The 12,710-nt window shown below is 38.9% G+C and overlaps 1 protein-coding gene across 2 annotated transcripts in view; it reads right to left on the reverse strand.

Moving 5' to 3' along the window:
- Positions 1-12,710, reverse strand: part of rims3 (regulating synaptic membrane exocytosis 3) — a 172,443-nt gene that overhangs the window by 127,674 nt on the left and 32,059 nt on the right. The window contains exon 1 of one of the 2 annotated variants that reach the window (XM_039740405.1): positions 10,060-10,334. The exons of the other annotated variant lie outside the window; for it this stretch is intronic. The gene's annotated coding sequence lies outside the window, so the exon portion shown is untranslated. Of the gene's footprint in view, positions 1-10,059; positions 10,335-12,710 lie in introns of those variants that run through there. 2 annotated transcript variants of the gene reach the window in all.

The following is a 12,710-nucleotide window of genomic DNA, read 5'->3' on the forward strand; positions in this document are numbered from 1 at the left end:
CTCTTTCTGATAGAGGTCCAGAGGGGGTGAGATTCTGAATAAAGGATCAAAAATCAAAACTAATATCATATTCCTAGATACTGACCTAAAAATAGTCTAAAACATACATGCTTGTGTTTGAAATTGATCATTTCTAACCTTCTAGAAGTAGCTCTTAGAGTCTAGGAACACCAATAAAGAAACAAATATCAAAAATATTATCATATTCATGATCAACAACTATATTTTTGATCTTTACTTTTTCAAACTTTGTAAAAAAAAAGTGTAATTTTAACCCCATTAGAGGGGTGAATCCCTGGGGTTGGTTGATATGAAATGTACAACTTCAAGTCCTTCTAATCAGAAGACACCAATTGGTATACTGTTTATTAAAGGGTATAATTTCCTGCAGAAAATAAGGTTCAAAAATGGTTTCAAAATTACTTTTTTGGTGCTAGAGACCCACAATTAAGGGAGACCTCAAAAAGCTCAATGTCTTGCATAATTAGACATTAAGATGAGTCAAACGATAGTTCACATGTGGGGATTTTCTCGTACCGGTGAGTCAGCAGGCAATTGAGTCAGCAAGTGATTTCAAAGCGTTCATAAGTAATTCTTACGAACACAATAATGGCCCTATAAACATATACCGTATACTGTACTTGCAGATTCATGCACAGCGTTTGGCACTATAGACTGATGGCAGCACTCCCTAATTCCTGTCTTGAGGTGGTAGTATGCCTCAGGGCTTTCTTCTTTTTTTTTACTCTTTAGATGTTACAATTAAGAGATGCAATGCATAAACCTAACATTGATTTTCAACATGCGGTAAGACATCAATGCTCTTATCTTAAATCCAAATAAAATGTTATTATTTAAGTTATTAATGAAATGAACCAAAAACTGAGGGAAAAGGTCTTATCTTTAAATTTGTAAAAAACAGAATTGCTCCTATGAGGACATTTTTCAAATAGAAAGGCAATATTGCTAACTCATAATACAAAAAGCATGAACTTTACTTTAGCTGTTTGCATGCAAAACATAGATGGTATCTGTAAAACACATTTAACTCCTACTCACATTGCTAAACTAACATCTTTCTTCCCGAATACAAAAATATTACGTCATCAATGAGGTGTTTTAATATGCAGTATACAAAGGAGCAAATTAATTTATCCTTACCAAGTAAAGTACAGAATGAGCCAAAATGAAATACCACATTTCTCAAGGTCATTGCATGAGGTAGAGGTAGCCGAGTGGGCTGGGGTGGGGGTTCTTTGACAGGCAATCCCTTGTAATTTACAGTCGGCAACATGCCTTGGTCTGGTGTGCACCGTGCTTTTGCTGTCAAAGTGTTCTTCAGAAACAACAAATCCATCATCACTACACAATGCGCCTTCCAAACACATTTCAACATTCCTCCTAACAATGATGTCCCAAATCGGAAAACAATCCTTCAGTGGGTGACTAAAGTTAGACAGACAGGTACAACATTGACCAGAAAATCCTCAGGCCATCCTTGGACTGTACAAATGCCTGAAAACATCCAAGCTGTAAAGGTATAAATTTTGCAGTCTCCTAGATGTTTCAGCCTCAGGCATTTACAACACGTCTTTGAGGAGGATTTTGCATGAGGACCTTAATTTCCATCTATACAATGTGATGGTAGTGCAGGAACTCAATGGGAAAGACTGAGAGAACCATTGAGAGTTGTGCACAAACATTCTGCAAACCGTTCACGTAGATGCCATTGTCATGTGCAGCAACGAGGCAAATTTCCATTTGAATGGCTGCGTAAATAAGCAAAACTTTCGTTATTTGGCTGAAACCAACACTCGTGAACTTCAACAGTGAGCGTTTTACAGTTTGATACGTCGTTGCAGAATTTGGCGTTGTAGGGCCTTGCTTTTTTGAGGAGGGGGAGCAACGGTCACTGTCACTTAGGAACGTTTCATTGAAATTCTAGGGAACTTTTTGTGGCAACCGATTGGGAGAAACTGATGTGATGGTTGCCTGGTTTCAACAGGATGGAGCAACAGCTCATACAATGCCGAGATCCATGCAAGTTTTTCAGGATATGTTACCGGGGAAGCTGATCTCCCTGAGTAGCGATGTTGGGTGGCCTTCACGTTTTTCTGATCTTGCTCCATGCGATTTCTTCTTATGGGGCTATCTCAAGTCAAAGGTATACACACACTGACCTCAAAACCTTGAGCCCTCAAGGACACTGCCATAAAATCACCGCCATTCCACTTGAAATGGCTGAACGAGTCATACGAGCGTTCAGAAGTCATCTCAAAGAGTGTATTGCTAATGACAAAATGAAAAAAATCTATTTTGTATATTCTTTCTTGTGTCGTAGCACAATTTATTTTATCTTGTAGCGTTTTGGTAGAATAAACGTTTGAAATGTGATATTTCTTTCTTACCAACAGGCCATTCAGATCATTTCTTACTACTTGCTAGTCATTAAGACAAGTTGACCCTCAATGAACACACTGATTTTTCTTTGAGGACAAAGAATATCCAGATGTTTATTTTGGCTAGCTTCTGTATAGACTGGAGTTTTTTTGCAAACCTAGCTTTCAGTTGGGCTTATCTTAATGCACTATAGATTACCATTTGCTTGTATATCTTCTATTCAAAGCTATAAGACATTATTATATTGAGAATTATAAAAAATAAAGAAAGAAAACCTTCATTATGCAACTTACAACAAATTCCTTTCAGTAACTGTCAAACTACTTGACTTGAGATACAATACACTTTTCCCAGAATTTCTCCCATTCCTGGAAATTTTTCCTGTTCTAATTTTTTGTTACGAACCTACGTTTTCCTGCATTTCAAACAAGCTAGCAAATCATATTCTGTTCATTCTCAATTTAAATTTCTGGAACAAAAACAAAAGTCACAGGGTGCGTGATCTGGTGAATATGGGAGGTGTGAGTCAACGATTCAATTGTTTTGGTCAACTGCTCTTTAACAGATAACACAGAGAATGCAGGTGCACTGTCATGGTGCAACATGTAGTTCTGTGTGCACAATTACTCCAGATGGGTTTTTTTTTGGATGTTTTCCAACTAAAGCCTCAGCATATCACTGATTATCTGTCTGATCACAAGGAAACTATTTACTGACAAGTTTATTAATTTCGAAAAACAGAACTGTCATTGTCTTGATGCGTGATATGACCTGACATACTTTTTTTGGCTTGCAGAGTGAAAATATGGTGAAGTCATGTGCACCATTGTAGAATAAATGTCAGAAGCATGCATCTCGAATGCTCAACTAAGCACGATGCCACTCAGAGGACTGATTAACAAGACTATAGGCCTGTGATACCTAGTTGATAACTACATCTTTATCCCGTGTTATTGACCAATTTGGGGAATTTTTGAGCCCATCCTCATATATCATTTCAATTATGAATTATAATAGATAGATAGATAGATAGATAGATAGATAGATAGATAGATAGATAGATAGATAGATAGATAGATAGATAGATAGATAGATAGATTTGCATAATTTTAGGATGGCTTTAAAATAATGTCTTTACATTTTATTTAATGTTATTTTGCTATTTTTGTATTCATGACATCATTTATAAATATAAATAGCATTCTGGCCTTGCTATATAAACATTCATTCAATTAAATCAATCTTACTTTTTCAGCATGTAATCATGGTTTGAGGGATTACAAATTATAAAGGGATAAAAATGTAAGATCTGCATTCTCACTCTGGATTTGGAAAAAAGGAAAGCTTGGGAATTTCAACAGATCACTGCTCTACCTTGAGAGTTACATTGAAGTAAACACATCAAGTGAAGCTGCTTTCAAGGTGAGCATTTCACTGGGTATCGGGAGGATAATCTATATGTATGGAAAATTACCAGCTACTGTTTAATCTGTAACCTCAATGCTGGATGTTCTAAGACTCTCTTCAGCAAGTACAAACACTTCAGAGCAACATCCCTATGGAATTTAACCACAAATACACTTCCACCATCAACAGAATTTTGATATATATTGTCTACATTGTTACATTTAAGCTGCAGTGCAGAGATCACAAGCTAACCTTGAGTAGGCAAGGAAGATAAGACTGAAAAATAAAAAGTGAAGAAACTGGATTGAAGAATGCTGTTTAAATTTAGTTTATACAGAAGAGAGATCAGAGGATGCAATGAAGTGACAAAGAAATGAATCATCTGAAGAGTCTTGTTTGTGGTAATCCAAACAATAGAGATCCAGATAGGATGCCACTCCAATACAAGGAACTTGCCTACACTGCAAGCAAGCACAAAGCCATATCCAATCAATCAAGTGGCATCAGGTTTATAATTAATAATAATTTTTCTCACTACTCAAAGAGCTTTACATAGTGAATGGAGAGCCACTTTAACCACCACTCATTTGCAGCATCCACTTGGGTAGATGTACCAACAGCCATTTCTGTACCAGTACACTCACCACACATTAGGTGTTAGGTGGTAAAGAGGGGAAATAATGACTAGACTGTGGTGGGCAATTTAGTCAGAATATCGAAATACACCCAACTCTTTATCAATGATACCCAGGGATCTATTATGACCACAGACAGCCAGGTCTTTGGTTCTACATCATATCTGTAAGACTGCACCATTTCTACAGCACAGTGTCCCTGTCACTGCACTGGGGCATTAGGATCCACACACATCACAGGGTAAGTGTGCCCTGCTGGCCTTGCCAAAACCTCTTCCAGAAGCAACCCAAACTTTTCCTTTTTGGTCTCACATCCAATTACTGGCTAGGCCCGAACATGCTAAGCTTTGCACTGAAGTGCATGTGGTATTTTTCTCCAGCAAACAGTCAAACAAAGAACCCTGGTGGAAAAGTTTAAAAGCAGAATGGGTGGAGCATCTTATCATTAAAGAACCGCAACAAAATTTGAAGATCCTATCTTATGCAGCTCTGCATTCTCAGCATTTGATGCTTATATCCAAAAGAGTTTGATTTGTTTTTCATTTGCTAATGAATTAGGACTAAAATATAAAATGTCTGAAGAATTTTTGCTGCATTGCATATTTGAAAAATTCCTAGTGGAGTCTCCAGGGGATGAAAAGTTTAGAAATACCGCTGTGTACATACCCTTAGACAACATGCAGCCTGTGCAGTCTATGCAGTGGCTCTTTGAGATTAGATGTGTGCTTATCAGAGCCACTAAGAGCTGCACCCGCTCCATGATGTGGCACTCCACCTGGAAATCTAATCAGCAGGGCTGAAGTGGCTGATAGGCACATGAACTGGCTATTTAAAGCACAAATTGGGAGCTCCTGGCATCGGCTGGGTACTGGGCTTGCACCCTGGGGTACAACTTTCAAGTGTGTGGGTTAGGAAAGAAGTGTTGCTATAGCTATTTTAAAAAGACATCAAACACCTCTTACCATTTGCATTACATCTAATCTAGCTGTGGAGTATTTTGAAGATAAAATGATAAAATTGTATACTGAAGTGCTTGTTACTGTTCCTGAAGTTTTACCTGATGTATTTACTTTAATGGAACTAGGAAGGCAGAGCGATGATCTGTTGAATTTTTAAATCTTTCCCTTTTTGCAAACCCAGAATGCGAATGCAGGTCTTATATTTATCCCTTTATAATTCATAATCCCACAAACTAAATTTAAATGCTAAAAAGGTAAAAATGATTTGGTGTGAAGGAACAATAACTCATTCATCTAAAAAATGTCATACATAAGAATCTATTTGTTTGGAGTAAGGGCAGGTCATCTTCTCTTGCCCAGGTGACAGCTTTTACAAAAGCGATGCCTATTTCGTTTTACGGTTCCCAGTCCACCATTACATGTCTGCTTTCACCAACACACCAGCAGCATAAAGACCAGTAATGGAATGGTTATTATAACTTACATTGCATGCTGGAATAACCCCATGTGCCAATTTTTATTCTTAAATGATGACAGTTGTTATTTCTTTGACGCACTTTGCATCCAAGCAATTGAGAGTGTTGTCTTCTGTATGGATTACATACTCATTTGGTTGTATGCAGATTCAGTGAGATCCAATTATTGCTAATCCTAGCATTACTAAAAAAATTTCTATAATTTGCATGTGAAAAGAGTTGGCATCAATAACATAAAGGAATCAGAATTGCATAATTAAGTGAAACATTGATATTCTCATGTAATGAAAAGGGTGGGAGATCAAATCAGAAGTGTGAAGTGCCATATGGATCATGAGGGCATCTTCCAAAAGACCCCAGCGATCACTCCGCTGTATGTGTGACAGCCATCACATTCTAAAGACACTTCTAACATTAGCTAAATGCTGTAGATCTGATTCTAGGAATTCTTCATGTGGTATATTCATCACCATATGCTTGACCAGGATTAATGGCCACCTTGGAGAAGGTTCACCAGCACTGTAAACGACAGCCATTCCCAAACTAAGCTAAGCACTTTGCTTTTGGATACGTTGTGGGCTCATTACCATTTAATTCTTTACTTCTGATTTTTTATGTTCTCAATTAGCATTAACCATTAGAAATAAAATAATTGTATGTACAAAAATCATTTGATCTTTTCTAATTATGCTTTTGACTAGCTCCATATAGTAAGAGTGTGAAAAACAAATGCAGTTTGTTTTTATTCTTATTTTCAATCGCAATATTAAATGGGTGGAAAAATCAGTTGAGCCTGGACACAATGATGTCTGTAAGGAGAACCTAAACTAAACCCAGTGACAGAGAGAAGCTCCACAAAGGACTTCGGCAGTGTGAGGTTGGTTAAGATTTTTCTCCTATACCAATCCAAGGGCAATATGTGGCCCATGGGCACTTTGGTCTCCTCAGTCCTCCAGGAACCCAGACAGGATGCACATTTCAGTCAACACCTGTATGATGTTTGCACGATTTTCACATCCATTTTCTGTGGCTATGCTAATTTCCTCTCACATCCTAAAGATGGGCTTGTTAGGTTAATCAATGACTCAGAATGATCTCCAGGTTCAGAGATTTTCTCTAAATCTCCAGAGGCCAGAGGTTTATTTTTTTCTAGACCCCAGATCTCTCTCTCACTCTTTCTTTCTTCCTTTTCCAGTTGGTCTTAGTGTAATACAATTCATCCATCCATTTTCTAACCCACTGAATCCAAACACAGGGTCACGGGGGTCTGCTGGAGCCAATCCCAGCCAACGCAGGGCACAAGGCAGGAACCAATCCTGGGCAGGGTGCCAACCCACCGCAGGACACACACAAACACACCCACACACCAAGCACACACTAGGGCCAATTTAGAATCGCTTGTCATGTCTTTGGATTGTGGGAGGAAACCCACACAGACACGGGGAGAACATGCAAACTCCACGCAGGGAGGACCGGGAAGCAAACCGGGTCTCCTAACTGCGAGGCAGCAGCGCTACCACTGCACCACCGTGCCGCCCTACAATTCATTTATCACTATATTTATTTCAAAGGATTATGAGGGACTGGAACCTTTCCTGGCAGCTCTGGGCAGAAGGTACAAACCAAGCTTGAAGAAAACACAATTTTGTCATACTCGCATACTCTAACTCACTTACATAAGCAGATATTTTATTATTGCTAATCAGTCTAAGTTACTCATCTTTGAGATGTAGGAGGATATCATGTATCTGGAGAAAATGTACAAGATTACAGAGAGGATGTCTAAAACTGCCCAATAGGCCAAGGTTCAATTCCAGGAATATGGTGCTGTGAGGCAGCAGTGCTTGCCTCACTTATTATGTGCTGAACATTATGAATGGGAGGTCATATTGACTGCAAAGGTGCCATTGCTGTCTGAAGGTGCTTGTAGAGAAGGCATGTTCTTCAATTGATCCAATTTCCTCCCATATTCCCAAAGTGTGCCCATGCATGGTGTGTCATCACAAAAATATCATGCATAACTGTGCACTCAGATGTGTTTATACATCTCCTGTGACAGACTGATATTATTTAAGCAATGTTTCAAACCTTGATAGCCCCTCACACACCCCCCTTTGCAAAAATCCCGACTGACATGCAGAAGGTTTTAAAAATGGATATTCAGTATATAAAACAAGACTTTGTTCAAGAGCCACCACTGTCCCACTCTATCTATATTTGACAATTTAACTGTCCTTGCATTACTTTACCACCATTTTCAGACTCATTAGACATGTGGGCAAACAAGCAACAACAGTTCCTCTAAAAAAGCCAGTTTTCTTTATCACATTGCACTACCAGTGGACCCCTACCCGTACACGGATCAGTAATTGTAGTATGCCACAAACTGCTTGAACTTGACTGAAGCTTCTGCATTGTATATACTGTATGTGTGTATGTGAGTGTATGTGTATGTATAAACGAAAATATAAAATTATAAAAAGCAATCAAGTTGTTTATTTTGGCTATATCAACTATACAGAGGATATGAAGATAAAAAAATGTGCAAGGCAAACAGTCAAAAATACATATGATGAAATGTTGAATAGTATAGAATATATAGAATCTTTTTTGTTTTCAGTTTTTTTCCAGAATGTATTTAGTTATTTTATCTCCCCATCCACAGCCTTCAAATATTTAATTTTAGCACTAGTCTTCCAACAAATTGTCATTAAGACACTTGACAAGGATGAATAATCAATTATTCTCACATTTTATTAAATCTGAAGCATTTGGTTACAGAAGCCAGTAGTGTCATTAGCTGGGCACAATAGACATATCTTAATATCGTAGTTGTGTTTTCCAATAAAGGAGTGGAAGAGGCAGACCAACAGGTTTTCGGCTTAAATATGCTTCATGCAACCAGCGGTCACGGAGGTCTTGAGAAACAGTGCTTCCACAAGTCAACGACCGAGTGCGTCCATTAATTCAACCAGCTATCAAGTCATTTTCTGACAAAAATCAGCATCATGAGGAGCATGCATTTGAAACTGTCCACTTCGGTGCATACATGAGCACAGTGACAGCTACAATTTTAAATACTTTATCTCACAACTCGGTGTGTTTCAGGACTGGGTAAGGAAATTTGAATCCCCCAGAGAAAACTTAACGCAACTGAGCCAGCAACTGTAAAATTCACATAAAAGTCAGCCCCACATGAGCACGCGCAGTGTAACACATGTCGCACCAATTCACTTCACTTTCCTGGAATTTCTTATAATTCATTTTATGATTTTTGGATTTTAAGGTCTAATAAAAAGTATTATTTTCAAACATTAGCTTTCGTTCTTGAATTTCTCAGTGTATGACAATATTAAACGATTCAGATAAAATCTACTTTTAAACATTTATTTCATTACGTTGGTTATTTTACAGTTACGCTATTCATTCATGTTTTCGTATGCAAATGCAAAATAAACACAAAAATCATTGCTTGCTAACTGCTTGCGTGAAGCTATAACTGTGGTAGTGTGATGCTCTCGGCAGTCCTTTTCAGATCATCACTAATTATGTCGTCTCAATCCTAACCGAAGTCAGTGTCCATTTTAACGAAAGGCACGACTACTTGCTCAGCTAGCTGAACTAATGGGGCGTGGTGGGACGCGGAGGGGCGGGGTTAATAGCAGGTACGCAGCTGACGACGCCCTCTTCAAGTCACCCGGTGGGAAAAGGTTTACACTTAATTTTCTTTGTTTTCGCATTTGTATTATAATCTGCCCGCAAAGTCTGTCATTTTCCTTACTCTGTATATTTCATTAGTTTCGCATATTCGGTGCTACAAAGAGGCACGAATCGCGACCGGCTGACTCACCTGAGTGTCCACTATTCCTAAATCATACACATAAACCCAGACGCTAATATTTATTTAAACGATGAGCACTGAAAAGATGCAGATAAACCGACACAACTATAATAACGGGATTATATATGTATTGGGCAATACATTTATCATGCCAGCATCAAGAACAACACAAATATAAATAACTAACAATTGTCTGAAGTTAATACTTCGTTAATAAAATTCTGACAGAGCACATTTTCTGTATTTAAATCATTCCACGCATCTGCGGCATTATCCTCCAGTAACCTGTTAATCAGTCATATTAGAACGTTTGTAGTAAAAGCACTGATGTGCCGACTTACCTACGAGTTGGGGGAAATCACTGGTGAAATTTGGGCGTGATTACAAAAAGGCTTTTGCACGATTTTCTTTGGAGAAGTTCATTTCCCTCCACTGGACTCTTTCTTTCCCGTTACAGACGGAGCACTGTAGTTTATTCCAACGATAAGCCTTGGGTAGGGAGAGGAGTATCGGCGGCAGCGCGCACGATGCAGCAGGGACGCGCAAAGTCGAGTGGAGTGGAGTACTGCGCGTAGTCATGGTTACAGTCCTGACCCACTTATACGACCACGGCGCAAGAAGGTGCCAAGATTCGAGGCTCTGCTCTAAAGTACGACAGACAGAGACCACTTTCAGAGCGAGACGGTGACAGTGATGATCCTGTCTCCTAACAAACACTGGGGGGATGTGGCGTCCCGCGTATAGTGCAATGAGTTAGAAGAAGCTATATTTTGACTCCCTGATCACAAGCCTACCACCTCGTGCGTGTGCTTTTCCCGGTGCCCATCCATCAGGTCACCGTCAGATGCAATGGCCCGAAAGAATGGGATCCCGTTGACTTCCAACAAGTCTGTTAACTGCGGAATTGGAAGAGTATGATTAAGATATATCACTTGACGAAAAAATCTTAAGAGAAATATTCCAGGCATTCCCTTTTGCCTAAAGAAGCTGAAGCGCAGGTATCCGAGGCCCTGGCTAGTGCAGTGAGACAGAAATACGTAAATGCAAGATACCTTTATAGAAATCTGCTGTCTGATCTGATAGATTATTAATAAGTTCAGACCTCAGCAATTCATAGCACAGAGTCAAGAATCACTGAGATCTATAGGCCACAGTAACATTGATTTTCAAGTTCTTTGGGTAATTGAGTTCAGAACTGCTTCAAATCATTAACAAGGTAAAATTATCTCAGAAGAATTACAAATGTAAGGTGTAGAAAATGATGTTAAAAAAAAACAAAGCTGCAGAATCTCCAAATAAAAAAATGTTGCCTCACTTTTAACGGCTTAAATATTATACAAAATCAATGCAATTGACATCAAAATAGCTATGACTAATAATGCTAATAACAATGCAATCGGTTCATTATTTAGTCTATATAATAACCTGAAATGTTACAAAGGAGAAAAATGGAATAAGAATTAATCTGCGTCATAATCGCTTCCACTTAATATGATGACAGAGGTCAGACTTTTGGTAATTAAACAGTTTTATCCTTTTCTTCGGCATTAAGGGCCAGTGGGGCACAGTCTCACAGTCTTTCAAAAAAGCATCAAATCAAAGTCAAGTCAAGCTTGTGAGCATGCACTGGTATAGCGTGTTGCCACACCCATCACACGACGAAACAACTCGGGATCTCGGTTGGCAACTAGCCCAGGACCAGTCCCACTATCCGGAAATGACCCTCTATTTGCCACAGCCAGGTGTTATGTTGGTGACCCCTTGGTCTGATCCAGCCACTCAGATCCCCAATAATAAGGATCCTGCGAGCTGATTCACCCTCTGGGAATCACGCCACATGGCCGTAGTGCCATAACAATAATGTGCCTCATTCGGGACTCCATGAGCAACCGCTCATTCGACACAAAGTTAAACCAACGGTACCCAAGGATTCCCCAGAGAGACATAGTACCAAAGGAGTCCACTTTTCATCTTAGGTCAATGGACAGCATCCATGTCTTGCAACCATATAGCAAGACAGGAAGCACCAGGACTCTAAAGACTTGGACTTTCGTCTTTTTGCATAGATATTGGGAGTGCCACACATCCCTTCCCAGCGACCTCATCACTCCTCATGCTCTCCCAATCCGTCTACTGACATCATAGGAAGAGTCACCAGAGACATGAATATCACTACCAAGGTAAGTAAACCTCTCGACAAGGTCAACACTCTCTCCACAGACAGACACACTGCTGATGGCTGTGCTTAAGAGGTCATTAAATGTATCACTGTCAAGAATTTTGTTCTCTAGCTTTCTATCATATGCACAGTGTAATTACTTATCTAGAAAAATATTGCTTCTTGTAGTATTTGAAATTGTCTTCATGTTGTAAACTGGTTTCTGATAACTGGCCCTGTAATGTTCTCAATAGTGTTGGGTGTATGTGCACATGTGCAACCTGAACTTTCCAGCTTAGTGATGACACTGGAAAGTCATCTTCTATATTAATATGAATGTTGCTGTTTTTCCACCTCAGGTTCAAGCTTTTCCAAGCTGAGGCCATGCAGCACCTAACAGCAAAGACATATGAAGCATCCAGTACTAACATTTTAGTTCGTTAAGGGTATTTTAATAATTTGAATAAAAAAAAAGATGAATATCAGGAACATATTGTTCACAAGACATTATGCTGCAACCTGATTATCTATATGACTGTACTTGATAAAATGATGACATTTCAGAGGGTATCACAATGGTTTAATGCCATGCGTGACAGCATAGGCACCAACATTCCATTGTCTGATTGATTTTTTGTCATGTGAAAGGTGTGTGAACATACATGACAAATGATTAATATGTAATTTAATGTTAATATTAGAGAAGTCTGTTGCTGCTCACAAGTGCTTAAAGGATGCATAATAAATGCATTGTTTTTAATACAGTTCTAGAAATTCAGTGTAACTGTAATGACATTCTCTTGTGTGAACATAGCAAGTGCCCACTCTGCCCAG

Source organism: Polypterus senegalus, chromosome 17 (genome assembly GCF_016835505.1).
Source record: "Polypterus senegalus isolate Bchr_013 chromosome 17, ASM1683550v1, whole genome shotgun sequence".
Taxonomy (NCBI): Eukaryota; Metazoa; Chordata; class Cladistia; order Polypteriformes; family Polypteridae; genus Polypterus; species Polypterus senegalus.